At 47.7% G+C, this 20,602-nt stretch overlaps 1 long non-coding RNA gene across 1 annotated transcript; it reads left to right on the top strand.

Moving 5' to 3' along the window:
* Position 1: 1 nt before the first annotated feature.
* LOC146759779 (uncharacterized) lies at positions 2-5,034 on the top strand. Its single transcript, XR_014932048.1, has 7 exons — positions 2-379; positions 1,525-1,683; positions 1,949-2,091; positions 2,574-2,772; positions 3,478-3,614; positions 3,863-4,201; positions 4,842-5,034. It is a non-coding gene; the product is annotated as an uncharacterized LOC146759779 (long non-coding RNA).
* The last annotated feature ends 15,568 nt before the right edge of the window (positions 5,035-20,602 follow it).

The following is a 20,602-nucleotide window of genomic DNA, read 5'->3' on the forward strand; positions in this document are numbered from 1 at the left end:
TGGGGACTACCCCTCAGAAGGCTGAAATAACTGCCTTGACGAGAGCCTTAATGATATGGACAGATGCTAACTATGTGTTTGGGATGCCACATGCTCATAGTACCATCTGAAAAGAGCAAGTATTGCTCACACACAAGGTAAAGAGCGTGATGTAAATGTACCAAGGGTAGAGTTTGATTTTGAGTTGGATTTTCTGGGCTTTGAGACACGTCTTCCAGATGCACACTGTGTTATTTCTGATGTGTTGACCTGTTGAGGTCCAGCCTTAAATGAGGATTCAAGTAATACCATAGCAGGAATGGTTTAGATTGGAATTGGAATGCAGAAGGTTGGAGACCGCAGGAGCAGGGAATCAATCATCTCCCTATGCTTGGCACTGGTGAGTCCTCACCTTGAGTTTTGTGTTCAGTTCTTGGCCCCTCACTGCAAGAAGGACACTGAAATCCTGAGATGTGTCCAAAGAAGAACACTGAAGGTATGAGGTATCTAGAGCACAAGTCTCTTTGCAAGCACTATCTTAGAGGCAGCCTTGATTTCTCCTGCCCCAAGCTTTGTGCCACAAGAGCTCTCCTGCTTCTCGCTGTGATGTGAGACCATATGGAAGGCTCTGCAGAGGTCCTTCCTTTTCTTGACTGTATTTTGTGTGGCTTTGGACTTGTTTTCGTCTTTCCCAAAGCCCTCTGCCCAATTCTGTGTCCTTCTCTGCAGCCTTGAATTCGATTCAGAGCAGGTTCCCGAGCTCAGTGTCTGAGACATTCACAGCGTGAGCTCCCTGTGCAAGATGTATTTCAGGGAGCTCCCGAGCCCTCTGCTGACTAAGCATCTCTATGCCAAATTCTTGGTAAGCTCAGGGCAGTGTCTTGGAAATGACACGTACCTGTTCCCTGGGCGTCCTGGCTAGTGGTTGCAGCATTGCCCCAGCTCTGAGGTCTTCTTTCTGTTAGCCCCATGAGTCACGTCTTTGCCACATCCTGCCTCTCACTTGATGGCACTTGTGGTGGTGCCAGGAGGTGCTTATTTAAGCTATTCACAATGGTTGTGAGAATTCCCTTTCCTTTGCTGTTCCCCTGCTATTGATAGTATGGGGTTAATAGCAAAGGGGACTTGGAGTCAAATGCCTGCTGCGAGGAGCTGCACTGCGCAATCAGGCTGTAAAGCCCCCCAGAGCTTGCACTGCTTGGCCTTGATGGCACAGGCTGTGTGTATAATCAGGAGGGGTGTTAACTCTTTGAAAGGGCTGATAATAGCAAGACAAGGGGAAATGGTTTTAATTTGAAAGACGGAAGATTTACGTTGGGTGGTAGGGGGAGATTCTTTACTAGGAGAGTGCTGAGGTCCTGGAACAGGCTGCCCAGGTACGTTGTGGATCCCCCATCTGTAGAGGTGTTCAAGGCCAGGTTAGATGTGGCCCTGGGCAGCCTAGTAAATGTGGAAGATAGGTGGCCCTGCCAGGCAGGGAATGGAGCTTCATGATCCTTGAGGTCCCTTCCAACCCGGGTCATTCTGTGATTCTGTGTTCCCCAGATGCCTCTTGGAAGTCATCAAGTCTGCCTCAGTGCTGACCACCAGTGCACTGTCCCCATGGGACTTAATAAGACACTTGGTGTCTCTGGCTGGGATCTGCTCGGTGATAAACATGCACGTGAAGAACTTAGCGATAGAGTGGGCTCCAAACCTCTTAAGGTAAACTTCTTTTTCCATTTCAACACGATGCTTAGTTCTGCTCTCCCCCAACCCCAGGGGCACAATTTCTAGATGACAGTTTCTACTCACTTGTTTAGCTGGGACTGCTGTGTCCCTGATGATCCAGGATAATTTCGTCAGTGGCATCGCTGTTTGCCCACTGCGGAAGTCTCCAGAGCCCAACCTGACAGTTTTTGGCTACAGAAATTCAGACTTGGGGAAATGACCTTGGGGAAATGACTTGTAAGATCTGCCTTTTCTTCAGATCCCAGCAGAGCCAATCTTCCTGCGCCATTGAAGCTGCCTGCATGGAGCTGCAGACTCAGTCAGCTGTGGTGGAATTCCTCATCAGCCACACAGATGTCATCTTCTGCTCCGAATCCACACCAGTCGTGGGAGAGTGAGCAGGTGAGTGTCTTCCTCCATTAGCTTGATCTTGATCTGGCACCTTGATCCAATCCAGGTCTTCTCCAAGACCTTTGAAAATTCTATTACTGTCGAGGAGACAGCAGGCTTCTGGGCTTAGGTTAGAATATGGTGCCCCATTCCTGGATCCTTAGTGTGTCAAAACACAAGCCTTACTTGGAGAAAACCATCACTGCTGTTAAGATTTTTTGCCAGCAGGTGAAGCTTGATTGAAATGTGGCAGCAAAGCTTTCTGGAATCCCAGCCCCCTAGTTTTTCTAGGATTTTTGTTTGCCTGTTTTTGATACAGTGAGCTGCTCTTAATTGTGGCTGTGTCCTTTGCCACGAGCATACCACTGAGCACATGGTTATTTTGAGCTCCTCTACTTCCAGTGGCTCGGATGAGCAATTCTGAGAGATATGCAGTACTGGGATGGCTGTGCTGTTGCTTCCTCTGCCGTCTCACCTGTGTTTTTCCCTTGCAGGGCACAGTTCTCTGCCTGGGCCCAAGTCTGTGTGGGTCTCTCCATCCACAAAGCTGCTCACCGTGCAGGAGGCACAGGCTGAGAGGAGAGGCCAGAGCAGCTCTCCTGTTGCAACACAGAGCAGCAAGATACAAGTGGAGGAAGGGCCTGCAGCTGTACTGAGGAACTTCGACGCAATCATTGATTTTCCATCTGAAAGGTAAAGAAAGAGGAATTCCCTTTCCAGCCCCTATCATCATTGTTCAGGTGATTTCTATTGGTTTATTTTTTGTCCATTGTATCTCCAAGCACTCAACTAAAAAACAGTTGCCCTACTGGCTCAGAGGAGCCACACAAGGGTGCATTTCCTTCCTGGTTGGGCAGGCAGTCACAAGATGCAGAAAGCCACGCTAGTGTCTATCTTGGTCTGTGCTGCCTGTACCTGGAAACGCTGGGGTTTTCCAGATTTCAGGGCCACGCACCTGAAACCAATTGCACTTCTCCTGTAAGAAGAGCTGTTGGTCAGACTTGCTGGCACTAGAAATTAAAGATGGCAGTGAGCTGAGGCCGAGGAGGTGTTAACGTAAGAGTCAGAGATGCTTTTGAGCTTCCCTTATGGCTGCCCAGTTCCTCAGAAAGCAGTTACGCCTGCCAGCTCCTGTCCTTTCCTGCTGCTGAGCCTTTGCTCACATGCTCTGCATCTTGCTCAAAATGGTTGAGAGGAATGTAGCCAGCAGGACTTTTGGGGGCTAAGCTGTAGGAATGGAAGCATCTCTGAATGAATCTTTGAAACAGAGGGCTTTTCTAAGCTGTGTTTCAGCAGAAACCAGGCATTGCCAGGAGCAGGCAACTGTCATCAAGGGCTCGGTGCAGCTTGTCACTCACCCTGCACCACGACTGACAACATGCTGTTTTCTCTCTCCAGACCATGTTCTCCCAGAAAGAGGAAGGAATCACCAGCTGGCAGTTGGCGTTCCTGCTTATTCCTGGGCAAACCATCCCCTGTGGCCAAATGCCAACTGCAGAGCAGTGCCAGGGAAGCAGAAGTCGTGGTCCTGACAGGTAAGGGTGAAAATCCAGCTTTCAAAAAGCTGCTTGTCAGCAACACAGGTAGAATTCATGCTTTCAGTGGGCTTGTACCTCTTTCTGTATTCCTGCATTCGAGCCCGTGCCTGACATCTTTGGTTGACTCCTGTCTTTCCCAAATGAGTCTCGCAAGCTGCTTGAAACCTGCTTGACAGGCAGCACCAAGCCTTTGCCTCCTTGGATAGTGAAAGTTTACACTAACTGCTGTGTATCTACTCTTTCAGGTGAATCTATCCCTTGCCAGCACAGGAACCCACCGGCAAGTAGCGATGATGCCTGGTGTGCTTCCATCAATGGAGTGCAGTTAGGATGCATGAGTCACTGCAGTTTCAAGGACAGCCTTCCACGTGACAGCAATGATGGAGAGAAGGAGGTCTGACCTATTCAGTTTTGAGCCCCTCCATGCAAGAAAACCTTGCGGTTCTGGAACGTCTTCAGCTACGAAGGTAGTGAGTGGTCTGGAGCACAAAACTTACGAGGAGCAGCTGAGGGAACTAGGATTGTTCAGCATGGAGAAGAAAAGGCTCAGGGGAAACCTTATAACTCTCTATAACTTCCTGAAGGTAGGTTGTAGTGAGCTGGGGGTTGGCCTCTTCTCTCAAGTAATCAGTGATAGAACTAGAGGGAATGGTTTTAAGCTGCGCCAGGGAAGATTCAGGCTGGACATTAATAAATATTACTTCTCAGAAAGGGTAGTCAGGCACTGGAATGAACTGCCCAGGGAGGTGGTGGAGTCACCGACAATGGGAGTGTTCAAGAAACGTTTGGATGTGATGTATGGAATATGATTTATCCGGGAAGTATTGGCAATGGTTGGACCAGATGATCTTCTAGGTCTTTTCCAACCTTGATAATTCTGTGATTCTGAGCTGAGAAGCTTTTCTTGCTCAAGTCCTGCTTCCAAGTTTAACCACCTACGGGGAAGTAGATGTCACTTTTCTAGTGTCCTTCAATTCCGTGTCCGCATTTTCCTAAAAGTAAAAGAATTTGGAGGTAACCAGCTGCAGTGAAGTGAGCGATTTCAGTGCCTGTTTCTGATGGTGGCAATGAGTTCAGAAGTCACACTGAATTGACGATTCCTGTTTCCATTCTGACAAAGGCTGTAGTTGCAGCTGACTTCCCGAGGCTGCCATACGTGGTGGTGACGCAGCCTTGGGCTTGTGCGTTTGCATGACTCCCACCTTTCCTTTCTGTGTCTTGCAGGTCAGCTGGTGCTGGAAGCGGCCGGTATCTGAGTAGGAATGAAGGTGAGTGCAGGAGCAGCTGCTGAGGGGAGGAAGGAAGTCCATGCTAATGAGCTCTGAAGCATCTGCAGGTCCAGTACGAAAGGAGGCAGCAGTGATGCAGGGGGCTCCCCAGCAGGAAGCTGGCTGATCCAAATGCTTGCTGAGAGTTTGGAAGCCCAAACCCTTATGGTCTCTGGAAGGGTGGCTAATAAAAAGATGTTAACCAAGATGGTGGTAAATAGTCAAAGGTTGTTAGCAAAGGAAAACTCACCAATATCGATACCTTGACCAGAAAGCTGAGGCAGTTTCAACTGGGGAGCAATCTCCAAGAGATGCTGCCTCAGTGGTGGTCAGCCTTTAAATGAGGTCTCAGAGGAGGTGGAGTCAAGGTCCACCCCTTCTGGGAGCACAGCTAGATTACTCTCACCTGTGCTCCCGCAGCTGACCCAACACTTGCCTCAGCTGATTAATCAGAGGTTCAAGCTGTGATTTCCCATACAGTCTCAAAGCTGAAGGCAGCATCTCCTTGATCTGATGGTGGTGTGCCTGAGTGAGGGAGTGATCCAAGCTGGATGCAGAAGAGTCATCTTAATTTCTCTGCTATTTTACTTCAGATGACACCTATTGGGTGTTGGTTTCTTAAAATTTGGATCTAGGAGGTGGCCTCTCCCTTTGCTTCTGGTGAAAGCACAGAAGTGCAGCAGGAGTAGAAGACAAAGAGGTTTTCTTCGTGACAGGAACACCAATTATTTGATTCAAATGTGTAACTGTGATGAAGATGGTGAAGAACAGATCCGCCTCAAAGACATGCTTGATCACATAAGGAATGAGCATGTGATCCAAGACAGCCAGCGTGGCTTTAGCAGGGGAAGGCCATGCCGAACCAGTCTGGTGGCCTTCTATGATGGAGTGATGGCATTTGTGGACAAAAGGAAGGAACAGATGTCATTGACCTGGACTTGAGCAAGATCTTTGACATGGCCCTCCACCACATCCTTATCTCTAAACTGGAGGGATGTGGATTTGACAGGTGGACCACCTGGTGGATAAGGGATTGGTTGAAAGGCCACAGACAGAGGGTGGTGATTCGTGGTTCGATGTCCAGGTGGAGGCCGATAACAAGTGGTGTCATCCAGGAATCTGTCTTGGGACCAGTGCTTTTTTACATGGTTATCAGTGATACCAATGATGCAATGGAGTGCACCCTCTGCTGTTTGCTGAGTGGTGCGGCTGACGCAGTGGAAGGAAGGGATGCCATTCAGAGGGAGCTCAACCGAGAGTTTGGCCTAGGTGAATCTAATGAGGTTGAACACAGCAAAGTGCAAGGTTTTGCACTTGGGCTGGAGGAATCCCAGGCATTTCTACAGCCTGGGAGGAGCAGTCCTTAAGAGAAGCCCCGCAGAGAAGGACCTGGGGGTCCTGGTGGATGAAAAACAGAACGTGAGCCATCAGCGTGCTCTTGCAGCTCAGAGAGCGAATGGTCCCCTGGGCTCCATCAGAAGAGGGGATGGCCAGCAGGGACAGGGAGGTGATTGATCTTCATGATCCTTGAGGTCCCTTCCAACCCGGGCCATTCTATGATTCTGTGATTACACTTGCTGTCAGAAATAACGGCAGCTGTACAGAAGCTGGATATATTTTGGGACAGTTCTTGTAACCAGCTGATTTTAAGACCTTGCCCGAGTCAAGAGTCTTAATCGCATGTCAGAAGAAAGCTGGGAAAGTGGTTATTGCTCATTCTTTTTCATTTGCTGATTCTTTCTCTAGGGTTCCTTTTCCAAAGGAGATTCTGGTGATGGAAGCAGTTGAAGAAAGAACAAAAGCAGCTCTTGCCAAGAGTGCTTGAAGTCCCTGTGGAGAGAAGCAAAGAACTTGGGCTTCCTCTGGGATGCTCCCCACCATGTCTCAGGAAGGAGACAACTGCTGTTCCACTTTCTGCTTTGTGTGTGGAAAGGTACGTCTGGGTTTCTTCTGCTTGTTTTTTCTTTCTTTTTCTGGCTTTGAAGGAGAAGGGGTGGAGCAAGGGGAGACCCACTGGTCATTTGTTACCTCAAGAACAGGATGGATTCTGCATTGACTGTGAAAAACCTGGGCTAGTAGCATGGGCATGTTTCAGGCTGGACTCTTCTTTTGCTGCTTGGTTTCTATTTGGCTACAGGGAGACAGCTGTCTAAAGGTGTGTTTTCAGACCCACTCTCCAAAACCATGTTTCATTGTTGCAGGTGGTTCAGTGTGCTCTTGCAGGGTAGATGCTGTAGTTTGCTGTAGAATCTGAATGGTTTCTGTTCCTAGGGGAGGACTGGGAGGAGGTAGTGAGAAGAGAATTCAATGCGTGAGGTGTATCTTAGTGAGAAATGTCGGCATGAGGTGCTGAAAGTCTTGAGCTGTCAAAGGCCAGTGAGGCTCAGACTCCTTAACCTGCTGGAGCAGGGTGGAAGCAAGGAGTGGGCACTGCCGTCACACAAGCTGCACTTGGTTCTGGTCTGCCAGGTCTGTGCTGGCCTGGATTTCTTCTGAGAAGTTTGTTGGAGCTGCTTGGAGTAGTGAAGGGTGGGGAAGAAGTGCTGCTCCAGAGCTATGAGACGTGCAACTCCTTCTGAAGTGCTCCTGATAAGGACGGAGCGCATTTGCTGCAGCTTTCTCTGCAGACGTGCTCCTCACCTTGAAATCCTCCTGGTTTGTCCTCAGCTCCTGACCACGGCCTGTGCTCTGTTTTGCTGGCTGATAACATGCAGAAGCCGCAGCTGGTGCGTGCTTTGTCATCTTTAAACGTACCAGCGATTGCGGCAGCCCATGTTATTAAGAGCCACGTTGCCCAGGGGCCAGATGAGCTCTCTCTGGAGGTAAGCAGTTCCAGGCGTTCCTTGTTGTTGTGCATAGAAGAGGGCAGTCCTTTCTGCTTTGTTTTCCTACCAGATTTGCTGAATCTGGGATTGATGTTTCAATCTCTTGCAGGTCGGAGATCTGGTGAGCATTGTTGATATGAGGACATATCAACAGGCTGAGCCCCTGGGGGAGAGGCAAGCGTGGCTTTGAGGTAGACACACGTTTTTGACTAGAGAGCACAACTTCAGTAGAGTTGGGAATCTCAGCTTGGAGCTGCTCTGCCTGCACAGGATGGCTGCTGGATGCAAACAGTTGCCCTGTGTCACTGTCAGTGGACCTTCCCTTTGGCTCTGGGCTCGGGCTAATGCTCACCTGTCTTTTTGTTCTAATTACAGGTTGGGCTTTTCCCTGGTGAGTGCATGGAACTCATCAGCGGAAAAGTTCCCTATTCCCTCCTCAATTCATTGCCAAAGCCAGGTGCTTAATTTACATTTGACAACGCAAGTTAGTCAAATAGGGTCAGAACGCTACTTTCAGTGGGTTTGTTTATGCCCAAGTTCAGCAAGCTTAGAAAGAGAACTGCATTAAGCTCCTTGGGCACCTCCAGGGATGGGGAAAATCCATTCTTGCGTGCCCTTGTTGGGAATGTTCTTCCCGTTGTTACATGCTCTGTCGAATGCGTTGCGCTCAGCTTCGTCCAACCGAGCCAGGCCTGAAATGAACTGGTTTCTTTGTTTTGTTGCACAGAGCCAAAGAAATGGGGCAAGCTCATCAACCGCCTTCGTTCCCTGGTGAAGGCCAGCCCCGGGAGAGCGAAGCAGCCTGAGCCTCCGACATTCTCCGGATCCATGTCCTTGCTTGACATCGTTGAGAGGTATTTAGCCAACAGGACTTGAGGGCTGAGCTGTAGGAATGGAAGCATCCTCTGCTGTTTGAAACAGAGGGCGTTTCTAAGCTGTGTTTCAGCAGAAAGCAGGCAATGCCCGGAACAGGCAACTTTTGGCCAGGGCTCGGTGCAGCTCTTCCCTCACCCTGCACCACATCTGACAGCATGCTCTGTTTTCTCTGCAGAATGAGTTCTCCCAGTAAGAGGGCAGAGTCAGCAGCTGGCAGTTGGTGTTCCTGCTTCTGCCTGGGCAAACCATCCCCTGTGGCCAAACGCCGACTGCAGAGCAGTGCCAGGGAGCCCTCTGAAGCTGAAGTCTTGGTCCTGGCAGGTAAGGGTGCAAATCCAGCTTACAAAACACTGCTTGTCAGCAACACAGGTAGAATTCATGCTTTCAGTGGGCTTGTACCTCCTTCTGGCGTTCAAGTCCATGCCTGACATCTTCAGTTGACACCTGTCTTTCCCAAATGAGTCTCTTGTCAACACAAGAGCTGGACCTGCACGTGGATCACTTTCAAGACAGTGACACTGTTGCTAGAAGCCTATTTGCTTCTGCCCACCACCACTACATAGCCAAATGGCAAGAATCTCCATGGTTCATCTTGCGAACGTTCGACACTAACCGCTGTACATCTACTCCTTCCTAGGTGACCCGAGCCCTTGTATATCCCCAAGACACAGGGCATGTTACGATGACGCATCTTCCATCAATGAAGAGTTGTTACTAAGCACAGGATGCTGCAGTTCAGATGAAAGCCTTCCGTATAACATCAGCTATCAAGAGAAGAATGTCATCATCGTTGAAGCGCTCATTCATCCCATCCATACTGAAGCTGCTGACCTGAGCCTGCCAGACTCCTCAGGCACCAGCCTGGACTCAATGTCTCTGCAGTGCAGCCCAGCCCAAGCACAGCCCGAGTGCCCCGACAGCAGCACCACCATGCAGGCTCAGGTCAGCATCACCGAGGAGAAGCTGAGCATCTCGCAGGGGGGCACAGAATCAGGACACGAGTCCCAGGCTCTGGGCAACAGCACGGTCTCTGAGCAGCTCTCATGATTACAAGAGAGGATGAGTCCCATCTTTCCTCCAGACCTCACACCCCCTCCTTTCTCCTATTGAATAAAGGCACGCTCGTGCTCAATCAACACCTTGACTGAATTCCGAGTTTTCATTCGCAGAGATTGGGATGAGTGCAAGAAACATCAAGGCAGCTCAGCTTACAACACTCTGGCTGTGGGGTTTGCGCGGCCGAGCTCTGGGTGTGTTCCCATTTTGCCTGACTTTGGGATGCCTGCAGCGAGAGCTCTGCTGCCGTTGTGTATGGCAGAAAATAGTCTCTAGCATCCTGGATGCTGCTCATGAAAACCTCAAGCTTCCCGGCTGTAGCTCTGTGATGCTTTTCAGGGCCTTTTGATGCTCTTTGATGCCGTAGCTGCTCCCTAACACCTCTGTCCTCCCGCCGTGTCCATTCCTGGCTCCCACCTGTGAGCTGTCCCTGCAGATCATCTCCAGCCCTGCCATCATCGTGCTGCGGCAGGAGGAGCTCGCCCTGACCAACATCAGGCAGTGCTGCCTGCCTCTCACACTCTCTAGACCAAGTGTAACTACGCTGTCGTGGAGACAAATGCTTTCTGTCACATCCTCCATCCCCGCAGACATTTACTGGTAGGTGGCTCTTGCAGAAGAAGATTCAAGCAGCAGAACCTTTTGCTAAGCTACAGCACACGAATGCTACAAAAGCAGGAACAACCCACAAGATCTGGGTCTGTTTGTCCTGCACAGGCATGCACTAACTGCGTTTGATAGTACCCCCCATCCTTGATTTCCTTCCCTGCTTCTTGTCTGATGGTGCTGCTGAGCCAGGAACAAGCTGCCCAGTGTGGCAGAGCATGGTGCAGAGCTGTGCTGGGACCTCCTCCCCTTCCTCTGCTGCAGATCAGTGCCCCACACGTGCCATCGAGATGCTCTGGCACGGGATGTGCCTCCAACCCAAAGCTCCTTCCCACCTCCCAGGGAAAAACAAAGCAACCCAAGCATCTCCAGCAAAGCTGCCCAGCAGACAGCAGGGAATGCAAACAGCTTCTGGCTGCTCCCCTGCACTCCCGTCCTAAGTAAGAGACCCTACGAGGACTGGCTGGGAAATCAGTGCATGACACATGTGAGTGTGCACAGGATTGTGCAAAGCAGTGGGGTTCCATGAGTTTGTGTGTGTGTGTATCTCGGCTGTTATGAAAGCATGGGAAGACTTACTGAGTCCCAGATAATTACTTATCCTCAAATGATTTTTCCTGGCCAAATTTAGAGCCTCTCACAGGTAATCGAGACCAACAGGCTGTTGTTGCACAATCAACAGGCACAATCTAGATGAATAGCTGAGGAAAATAAAGCATCATGCCAAGGGTACTAGATAAGTGAGCAGCTTGAGATCTGCACATTTATGTGATACTCATGGTGTTAGACAATATTTGCCTAGAGAGGTCACATTGAATGAAAGCAAAATATAAGATGAATGAAAATATACACAGGAGAAGAAGCCTCTGAGGCTTCTGAAGTGTTATGATCAGAAGACATAAACTCTGTTAAAGCAAACATTTCTCTCTAGTTTTTGTGTTATTCCAGGCAGGCCTTGATTACCGCCTGAACACATGTTGAGGAAGCCCAGCTTATGCAGCACCAGAGCTAATCCAGGGCAAAGTGTCTATTGGCTCAGAGGGATGTAGAGCGGTGTTTGTTTTCCCCTCTTTCCCTTCCCTCTCCACAGAGCATTTAAAGGCAGTGGAGCTCAGGCAGGCTCTCTTGGTTTCCCTTCTGAATTCTGCTAGGTTGCATTGCTTGGTAGCTCTCAGAAGCTGTCAGTGGCCACAGACTAGAAAAGTGCAATTGGTCTCAGTTCACACAGCTGGCTGGTTTGTCTCAGGCTAATCCTGAACTGCCTCAAGCGACTGCTTTGGGGCTCTACAAAACAGCAACTTCAGAGATCTCTTTCTATTACTAAGTTTTTGAAAGAGCAATTTGCTCTGTTAATTATCCATCATTTCTGTGCAGTCTGTTTTGTCAGACTTGTCTTTAGCTTCCAAGTTGTATGTGAAGAGTTGTTTGCACTGTAATGCAGAATGTACTAAAAATTGAGAGATGAAAATGTGAAGAGTTTTTCCAGCTTTGATTTCATGTCTGTAATTTTGGAACCCACTACTTGCAGTTGTTAATCTGTCCAAACTGGTTTGGTTTGGAATGCCCTCATCCTTCTTGAATCGCTGTTAAAGGCGGAGCAATTCCTACAAGTGCCATGGCCCCACTGTTGTTCTAATTCTTGTTTCTTTGTTTTCCACACACTGCTTTTCAAGCCTCCTTTTTCTTTACAGTCAAAGTGAGAATTACACCGTGAGGTGTTTGAACCTTGTTGTGCCTCTACATAAATAGAACAGCAGCAAAGCCAGACAGGTGACTGTGCTGACAGCTCTCGTAGCCAGTAACACGTAACTGTGCTAAATCCCTTGTGATGGCTTTGATTTAATTTTTGCCAGTGAAATCCTTGTAAAAGGAACTGCAGCAGTGTGATGAGCTAAGGTGAAGATGCTGGTTTTAGTAGTGCTCTAAGCTGAGTGGAAGGGCAATTGAATGAGGGTTATATGCTTTCTCTGGGACGATAAGGCTTTTTTTCCTGAGGGAAAGAGCCAGCTTTTCATGGGCTATATGTGGGCTTTGGCAAGGGCAGACAATCCAGTCTGTCAGGAAGCCATTTGAGGTGCTTCAGGTTTGTAAGCTTGTCTTTTTGTTTTTCAGGTGGATATTTGGAGCATGGGTGTAGTGCTGTATGCTCTGCTGTGTGGGTTTTTCCTTTGGATGATGACAATATGATGGCACTCTACAGGAGGATACCAGTGGGTATCAGTGGTGCTAGAATACACTGAGAAGGGAAATAGCTGAGCTTGACAAGAGGCCTTGCTTTTCGGATGGCAGAACATGCTGAGCTGTGGGTAGAAAGGCCTGTCTGCTGAATATTGTCCCTGTTTTTGCTGCTTTGTCTACCAGTATTTTGTGGATTTGGTTCTACGCTTGGTTGGCCTATGTGGCACTGTAGCCTAATTCTGTACCATGATAGCATACAGAATTTAAGGAGAAGTATTTTCTTGCCAATGGGCTGGATTTTTTGTATCTGGTTCTTCAACTGACTGCTCCCTATACTATCTGTAGTAAAAATATAGACACATCATTTGATTTCCCTGAAATGAATGTTCCTAAATGCCAGCTCTTCTCATGTCTACAAAGATCAAAGTTCTGCATTTGCTATTAGAATTTCCTCTTCCAGAATCAGGAGGAAATGTAGGACCCCACAGATTGCCTTCAGAATCCAACAGTTAGTTCTGTTTCCTTTGGGAGTGCATAACAACCTGAGCACATGAATTGAATGACGTGGCTTTTTAATCTGGTACAAACTCTGCTGTACACTGAAACTTGGTCCATTTGTAAGCAGGACTTTGTCCATCTCTGCAGGACAGCAGAAAACCCTTTGTGCTAATCATGATGCCAAGAAGCAGAATGCGGCAAATGGCAGATGATCCAACTGCTTCAGGTGTTCATTTCCTTAAAACTGAGAATAGTTTTGGACTGAGAGTTTGTAAGCAGAACGGAGCTATTAAAGCTGTCAGAGATTATTTCTGCACTGTTCAATTCTATCTGCACAACATACACAGGATCTCAGAACTGCGTTGCTTGAATTGGTGGAACTTGCTGAAGTGAACTGGGATGAGCAAGTTTTAGAACTTAGTCAGAGTGCTGTAAAAAATGGATAATCTCATGAGTATTAAGGTACAGGATTGCTATTTCTGCACTGAATTTGTTTTTATTTTACATGGCTGTGATCTGAAAGTTGCTTGAAACGCAGGCACCTCGGCACTGTTGTGTAACTGAATTTCACACATGATAGGTCCTGAAATATCCTGGAATCAAAAACTCTGACTTGCTTTAAGTTTGCTGCTTGAGTATAATCAGGGTCATAGTGTCTGTGTGCAGTGTTTCTTTCCCTGTAATGCTCCACATCATTTCATTTTGGGAATATTGAAGGAAATGGACTATGTGCCATAACTGTTGTTAGAACAAACTATGCCTGGTGTGATCTTATGCATAGGTTCTGTAACTGCTCTTCACAGCTCAGGTGTTTGACCTTCCTTTTGGTGAAGTGATGAAATACTGCTGGTTTCTATTTGTGCTTCTAGACACCTTGAAGCTCTTAGGAATAGAACAATTGTCTCCAGTTCTTTTCAATGATATCAGTAACAGCTCGAGTGCTGCTGCCCACTAGGTAGACCCAAAGAAGCAGATTACAGTGAAACAACACACGAGCTGGACCTGAATGAGGATCACTTTCAAGACAGTGGCTCTGTTGCTTGAAGCCTATTTGCTTCTTCCTGCCGCCACTTTATTACCAAGTATCAACAACCCCTTTCATGATTCAACTTGCAAATGTTTGACACTAACCCTTGTGTTTCTATGCCTTCCTAGGTGATTCGAGCCCTTGTCAACCCCAAAGATCCAAACCAAGTAGTGATGTGCAGTGTGTTTCCATCAATGGAGAGTTCTTATTAAGCACGAATCGCTGCAATTCGGATGACAGCCTTCCACATGGTAACAGTGATGGACACGAGCGGCTCATCCACGTTCATGCTCTCATATCTCCTGGCTCTGCTGAAGCTCCTGACCTGAGCCTGCCAGACACCACAGTCACCTGCCTGGATTGTGACCCAGCGCCTTTGCAGTGCTGCCCATCCCAAGCACAGCCCGAGTGCCCCAACAGCAGCACCACCATGCAGGAGCAGGGCAGCATCAGTGAGGTGAAGCTGAGCATCTTAGATGGGGACTTAGAGTCAGGCTGCCAGTCCCAGGCACCAGGCAGCAGCACCAGCTCTGAGCCACTCTCATCTTGACAAGAGGAGTCCCATCTTCACCCTTGACCTCTCAAGTCCTCCTGTCTTTTATTGAATAAAGTCACTCTCATGCTCAGTCATCACCTTGGCTGCATTCCGAGTCTTCATTCACAGGGATTGGGATGAATGCAACAAACAGCAAGGCAGCTCAGCTTGCAACACTCTGGCTGTGGGGTTCATGCAGGCAGAGCTCTGGGTTCTCATTTTGCCTGACTTTGGGATGTCTGCAGCAAGACATTTTGTATGGGAGCAAATAATCTCTAGCATCCAGGTTGCTGCTCATGATAATCCCAGTCTTCCTGGCTGTTGCTTTGTGATACTTTTCAAAGCCTTCTGATACTCTTTGATGCCTTGGCTGCTCCCTAACACCTCTGTCCTCCTGCCATGTTGACTCATGTCTCCCACTTTTAAGATGGCTTTGCAGATCATCTCCAGCCCTGTCATCATCACGCTGCAGCAGGAGGTGCTCACCTGGCCCAGTGTCTGGCAGTGCTGCTTGTTATGCAGATGAGCAGCTGCCTCCTCATCTCTTCAGCTACAGTAGTTTTTCTCAGGGAAGTTAGATGCAGTCATGCTCCTCTGGATTTGGTGTGTTAAATCCATGCTGCATGGCAGCAGTCAGTGCAATACAAAGGTGTTCTGTGTGCCACAGCATTTCTCCAGGGGCTGCCAAAGGTAGAAGCACAACACAGCACCATCCTTCTGACAGTAATGTCTGTGAGTGTTAGACATGTGAGCACTGCATCATCCCCAGCGTGTCAGTGCTTTTCCACACCAACCTGACTCTCACACTCTGCACTGAATGTAACTCTGCTCTTGTGGAGACAAATGCTTTCTGTCACATCCTCCATCCCTGCAACCATTTGCCGGTAGGCAGCTCTTGCAGAAGAATCAAGCAGCAGAACCTTTTGCTCACCCTACAGCATGGAAATGCTATGAAAGCAGAAATAACCTGGCATGCTCTGGGTCTGCAAGGCTGCACAGATGGGAGAGGTAGATTGTGTTTTTGCAGTGGAGGTTTCCAGTATTTTCAGTACATAGTGTAGGCCCTAACTGAATGTATAACCCTCTTGTAAAACAGCTGTGTTAAGTAGTTTTTCCACCAAGAAAGTTGCTGAACAGAATTAAGTTCAGACTGGGGGCATTCTGACATGGGGAGAATTGAGACAAGCACAAGATAAATACACAGGGTGGGTAGAGCCCAGCACAGGACAGAATGAATGTACTGACTTTTGGAAACATTGCCCTTCTCTGTCCGCAGAAAAGTACAAGGCAGACCTAAAAACAAGAGGTTGGTAATTGACCTTATATGGAAATGAATCCTAGCAACAGTCTGGAGGAGTCTGTGAGCCTGAGATGCTCAACCAATGAGAGCCATGAGAGCATCACCTGCATTGGGTTTAGGGCATAGAACAGAATTAATGTCACTGTCTGGTGTGCAGTTTCTCCCTTGCCAACAGGGGATGTGCGCGCAGTATTGCAGTAATGAATAAGCACTGCTGCTATCGCTGCCATCTTTGCCTAACTAGAAATCTTTGACTTTGAGAGTTTCTCACACAAGGGGAGAGGGTAAGAAAGTAAAGAGGCACAGAAAACTAAGGGAAACTGCTCTTCTTTATCTTATCTATAAAAATTGATACAATTGATGCTGTCGTGCATTTTTTTATTATTTTTAATTTTTTGCCAATGTCAGTTAGATTGTTTTAAAATATCCACACACCAAAATCTGACTACCAAGCAAATGTAATGAAAATGAAATGAAGGTGAGTTAGTGGAAAGCACAAGGCCATATTATATTGGGCTCTAGCAAATTTACAGGCAGTCACTGCATAAAGAGGTAGATCTGAGTTGCACAATATATGATTCCCACAAAGATTAAGGAAATCTGAAGCTTTCAATATATTTTTTTTATGCTTTTTTCATTTCATTTTTAAACACCTGACCCAGACCCCAAGCCTCACAGGAGCTGTAAAGATAACAGCATTAACCCGCAATGTAACTCTAATCCTAACCCTTACCCTGATTCTAAAATCATCTCTAACTCCAAATGTAACAACAAAAATGATGCTAGAAGTTTGTAGCAAAAGGAACCTTAACCCTGATCATAATCCAAAAACAATCATTATGGTAACAATAATCTTTACCTTAAGAGTAATATTAATCAGAGCCTAGATGATGCCTGCATCCAATCAGAAGCATGCTTTGTATTATTTAAGAGTTGTATTTTTTCCAATGAACTCTCTCTATTATCACTTTTATAAAGTAACAGAGTCTGTTCTTTTTCTCCTGACACTGTGCCTTACTCCTGACATCCCCTGGAAATGACCCAGATAGGGCACCATCAAAGTAATGCTAATAGTAATGTCAATCCTAAGGGTATCTCTAGCCCCAGTGTTAATGGGACGCTAACAACAATCCCAACAGCCTTAAACATTCTGGTGGTGTGAAAGAGGTGCTGCCTTGCACATGCTGGGCAGTCCCATTGCCTGTTAAATGCAGGCGGCAGCGTAGAAACATGATGCCCGTGGTCAGAATGCCCTGTGGCAGATCCTGGCACCGGAGAACTGACCGGAGAACCATGAGAGAACTGACAACAAATCACTTGACATCAGAACCGACCCAGTGGTTATTTACAAGCCTTGGGTGACCCAGACAGGATCTCAGAGTGGTGAATGTAGGTACAGAAGTTGTTACTACTCTGTTTTCTTCTAAAAGCTGCTCAGCTGCTTTGCGTTTCAGACCATCCCTGGCTTCACTGTGTGCATCTGTCCAATTGATAACAGGTGTTTTTTCATCTCGGAAGTTGGGGGGAGCGGGGGAGAGGGGAAACAGACATCAATTCAATTACTCATTTATTTATTGACAGAGATTCACGTTTGCTACGTTTGGAGAAGTTTTTATTTGTTTGCTGTGGTTTGATTTTTTCTTTTTTTCTTTTTTTTTCCCCCTTCCCTCCTCTTCCATCTTTGTGTTCTTCCCCTATAATCAAAAGAGAACGGATCCCCAGGGTCTGTCCCGCAGACGTTCTTTCCGTGGTCTCTGCTGCCACCTGCTGGCCAATACACGGAACTGCCACTGTTGGGCGTTTGGTGCCGCAGGAAGCACAACGCAGATCTGAGTTCTGACCGGTCTACGCAGCAAATCCGCCAATCTTTATTGTGATAAGCCCTCCACATGGCATCGCGCATGCACTCGAACACGCAGCAGGCATAGATTTCTCTTAACTCCTTGAGGAGCAGGCAAGCAGAACAACTGAGCGCACCACTGCTTGTCATTGGGCCACCCCCATCATAGAGATGTGTGTTAGATCTTTTACCCACCCCTGGACTGGCCTTGTTGTTTAACGATAACCTCTGAAATCTGAGTTACTGGTTCTACCACCTGTAGTGTATAATAGGTAGCCAATAAATGCTTTTCAACTGTGATGTATCTTTATTCTGCTCCATGCCAAACCTGTGACCAAAACCTCACAGGGGTTCACAAAGAACTCTGGCTCTGCCAGAGCCCCCATCCAGACCCTTCTTGAGTTACATTCACATCTAGTTTGGCTGAAAAGGTTGGACTATAAATACTCAGTGCTTGGGCCTGTTTAACAGATATTTTTTCCTGATTATGCTGTCCATCGATCTTTTTAAACTGAACTCCTGCTCTAATCTGGTCTTTAAACATTGGTTGTCTCAAGACCCTAATGGGTCCAGACTGGATTACCTTAGGGGCTGGACGCCTAAGTCATGGCAGCAGATGGTTCTCTGACCTTTCCACCACCATTCAGAGCCTGCATCTGGCCATAGGCACTCTTGTCTCCTCATCAATTGGGCAGCCTGTTGTATTACAGCACCTGAGGGCCACTGGGGGGTTCAGTATGGATAACATAGACCCATCCTGATGTAAAGGTGATGGCTGTAGGATGAGATCCCTCGTTCCTGATGAAAAATTTATTGACTGGGCTCTCAAAATCATCTTCATAGATTGCCTCTTTCATGCCTAATTCTCTAATATAATTTTGTTAGTCCTCCATAGAGGACCACAGGCTGATATTTAATGGTATGTCATTCTTATTTGGCCATGTTATATGACACACAGCCATAAATCATTCACTGATCAAATGGCTATCCTCATTATGTTGGACAGAGCATACAGTCTTTGCCTGAGGGCAGGGTGAGTAGTAATGGATGTCAGTTTTGAAATTTCCAGTCCATACACCACAGCACTTTCTGCCTCCATGTCCCATAACCAGAGCAGCTATGCTGGCATGCTCTCTTGGTTTCTGTCTAAACCACTGTACTATATCCAACAGTTCAGCTGCTGTATTATGGGCAGCAGGGTTTGGGGGGTGGACACTGGTCAGGGCACTCCCACCAGCCTATCCTGCATTTTTTTTTAATTTTTTTTTTCATTTTTGGGTTACAATCAGTCAGATCTCAAATAGATCTAGTCCAAATGAAACCTCAAAATCTGACCTTTTAGTGCCTTCATTTACAGAGTCCATTTTATACAGATTTCCTTGTACAGGGTCCTCATGGTCTTCCAGAGAGATGTTACTGATCTTCCATAGGAGAATGATTGAATTAGGTTTTTTCCCCATCAAAACTGCCACCTGTCTTTCCAGTTTTTCAACACTATCATTCAATAGCTGATTTGCATCAGCCTGAGCCTCTTCAGTTATGTTCAGACAGTTCAAGGCCATCAGCAGTGGCCATGCCACCATGAACGCAGCTAACTGTCATTCTCAAGTTGTAAGTATGTCTTTGCTAAGACCATGGAAATACTCAGTCAGGTGGGCCAGGGACTCATGGACCCTCCCTCCGTGCCACACAGGGCCCCATTTTTCAGTGACAGAAGCAGTGCTGCATTTTGAGGATCCTAGGAATCCCAGGACATGACCTGACAAAAGGTCATTCAAAACAGTAGTCTTTCCCCATCCAAACCACCCCATGATATTCACAGAATCACAGAATTGTAGGGGTTGGAAGGGACCTCCAGAGACCATTGAGTCCAACCCCCCTGCCAAAGCAGGTTCCCTACACCACGTCGCACAGCTCGGCATCCAGGCAGGTCTTGAATATCTCCAGAGAAGGAGATTCCACAACCACCCTGGGCAGCCTGTTCCAGTGCTCTGTCACTCTCACCATAAAGAAGTTATTGCACACATTAGTGCAGAACTTCCTATGGTCCAGTTTCTGTCTGTTTCCCCTTGTCCCGTCTCCACACACTGCTGAAAAGAGTCTGGCCTCAACACTTTGCCCCCCACACCTCAAATATTTATAGACCTGGATCAGGTCCCCTCTCAGCCTTCTTTTCTCAAGGCTAAACAGACCCAGTTTGCTTAGTCTCTCCTCACAGGGGAGATGCTCCAGGCCCTTCACCATTTTAGTGGCCCTCTGCTGGACTCTTTCTAAGAGATCCCTGTCTTTTTGTACTGGGGAGCCCAGAACTGGAAACAATATTCCAGATGAGGCCTCACCAGAGCAGAGTAGAGGGGGAGGATCACCTCCTTCGACCTGCTGGACACACTCTTTTTAATGCACCCCAGTATGCCATTGGCTTTTTTGGCTACAAGGGCACACTGCTGGCTCATGGTCAATCTGTCGTCCACCAGGACGCCCAGGTCCCTCTCAGCAGAGCTCCTCTCCAGCAGCTCTTCCCCCAGCCTGTACCGGTGCATGCAATTATTTCTACCCAGGTGCAAGACTCTACACTTGCTTTTGTTAAACCTCATCCGGTTTCTTACTGCCCAGCTCTCCAGCCTGTCCAGGTCTCGCTGAATGGCAGCACAGCCTTCAGGTGTGTCAGCCAATCTTCCCAACTTCGTGTCATCAGCAAACTTGCTGACGGTGGTCACTATCCCCCATCAAGGTCGTTGATGAAGATGTTGAACAAGACCGGACCCAGCACAGACCCCTGGGGGACGGCGCTTGTTACAGGCCTCCAGCCAGACACCGCACCGCCAACAACAACCCTCTGCACTCTGCCAGTCAGCCCATTCTCGACCCACTTCACTGTACGCTCATCTATCCCATACTTCCTCAGCTTTGTTATAAGGATGTCATGGGGGACAGTATCCAAAGCCTTACTGAAATCAAGGTAGACTACATCTACCG

This window comes from Coturnix japonica, chromosome 9 (genome assembly GCF_054131305.1).
Source record: "Coturnix japonica strain WE chromosome 9, WE-NBRP24, whole genome shotgun sequence".
NCBI classification, from domain to species: Eukaryota; Metazoa; Chordata; class Aves; order Galliformes; family Phasianidae; genus Coturnix; species Coturnix japonica.